This window comes from Oryx dammah, unplaced genomic scaffold (genome assembly GCF_014754425.2).
Source record: "Oryx dammah isolate SB20612 unplaced genomic scaffold, SCBI_Odam_1.1 HiC_scaffold_20, whole genome shotgun sequence".
Classification (NCBI taxonomy): Eukaryota; Metazoa; Chordata; class Mammalia; order Artiodactyla; family Bovidae; genus Oryx; species Oryx dammah.
The window spans coordinates 39,857,185-39,859,313 of NW_024070204.1; positions in this window are offsets into that span (position 1 = coordinate 39,857,185).

Consider the following 2,129-nt stretch of genomic DNA (forward strand, 5'->3'; position numbering starts at 1 on the left):
TATGCTATTTTCTTTACCTGTTAAATATTGGGAGATATTTACATTTTTAAAGTAAACTTTAAAATTATGTGTTTGACTCTTTTTTTTCAATTTAACCAGTGTTTAATTTGATTTGTGATCAGAGGTGTCTTCTCATCTGTACAAATATGACTGATACATGAATTGAGATATAACATTCTTAGTATGTATCTCCAATCCTCAAAAATCAATTCAAAAGAAAGTAAGAGGTTGATATTTGCTGTTTTACATGGTGTGGGACACAGTAACCAGTGGAATTTTAGTAGAGCCTATTTTAAAAATCCTTTCTCCACTTACTGCTACTGCTAAGTCACTTCAGTCGTGTCCGAGTCTGTGCGACCCCATAGATGGCAGCCCACCAGGCTCTCCTGTCCCTGGGATTCTCCAGGCAAGAACACTGGAGTGGGTTGCCATTTCCTTTTCCAATGCATGAAAGTGAAAAGTGAAAGTGAAGACACTCAGTCGTATCCAACTCTTAACGACCCCATAGACTGCAGCCTACCAGGCTCCTCTGTCCATGGGATTCTCCAGGCAAGAGTACTGGAGTGGGTTGCCATTTCCTTCTCCGCCACTTACTAGTGTGTTAAATTTAAAGGTCAGTTCCACGTAACACATTTTGGTAACCTGATATTAAATGGTTACAACATTAAGAAGTATATTGAAGAGAATGGCTTTCCATAACTAGAGAAGTCATGGATTTAGAGATAAGAGGAATTAGGAGACTTTATTTTAAATCGAAGTGTGTGAACATTTCCAAGTCTGTTCTCTTTGATAGTTGGGTATATGCTACAAAGCATAATGCTACAAGGCATAATTATGTTTTATATATATAGACATTTTTTTCCTTTGAAGTCAGAAAATACTGATAAGAATTAACCGGAATTTTCAGTTTGCCTTAAGATGTCCATGTTCCTGAGTTATAGTTTTAAAAATGTTTAAATTCCTGACAGTGGTCTTAAGCATATAAATTACTAGTTAGTATCTAGTGAATTTTGAATGCTGAAAATAACTCATGCTGTGCCCTTAAGCAAAGGTATGAAACAAGGTTTATTTTTAAACATAATTTTTTAAGAGCCCTGACTGCAATGTAGAGATCAGGGACAAAGGCACAGCAAAGCATTAAAATTATCATTTGAGTTTTCAGATTTGGCAAGGCCTTTCAAAGCAGGTTTGAGGGACAGATATAGTTCATTTACTTTTCCCAAAAGGTTTGAAGGCTATGTGTGCTCCAAATGCCAGTAAATTAGATTATCCGACAAGGAAAGGTACCCGCTGGTAGTAAACCTTGCAGTTCCTAAAGCATTTTGCATGTTATTGTTTAGTCACTAAGTCATATTCTTTTTGCATGACTCTTGCAACCTCACGGACTTCTTTGTCCACCAGGCTTCCTTGTCCGTGGGATTTCCCAGGCAAGAATACTGGAGTGGGTTGGCATTTCCTTCTTCAGGGGAGTCTTCCTGACCCAGGGATTGAACCCAAGTCTCCTGCATTGGCAGGTGAATTCTTTACCATTGAGCCACCAGGGAATGATAACGTATATTAAAGTACTGAACTGGATCTTTTCTCGTTTACTCCTGGAGTATTTAGCTAGGTCTACAGTGTGACAGATGGGTAGTACTGCCAGACGTTGGTCACCCACAGGAATCCCAAGAGCACTGGAAAATGATAGGAGAGCCTCTCCTATCTACCCTACACTGTTCAACAGCAGTTCTTTGATTCCTAAACAGCAACTGGCTGACCTTCAATTCTGACAGTACCTGGAATTAACATAGATTCCAGAAAGTGAGAAGGGAGATCAAACTAGTCAATCCTAAAGGAAATCAACCATGAATATTTATTGGAATGACTGTTGCTGAAGCTGAAGCTCCAATACTTTGGCCACCTGATGAGAAAAGCTGACTCACTGGGAAAGACCCTGATGCTGGGAAAGATTGAAGGCTAAAGGAGAAGAGGATAGCAGAGAATGAGATGGCTAGATAGTGTTACCAGCTCAATGAACATGAATTTGAGACTTCAGGAAATAGTGGAGGACCGAGGGGCCTGGCATGCTACAGTCCATGGGGTCACAACTTAGCAACTGAACGTCCCTGATACTGCCCCCACTTCGGGGT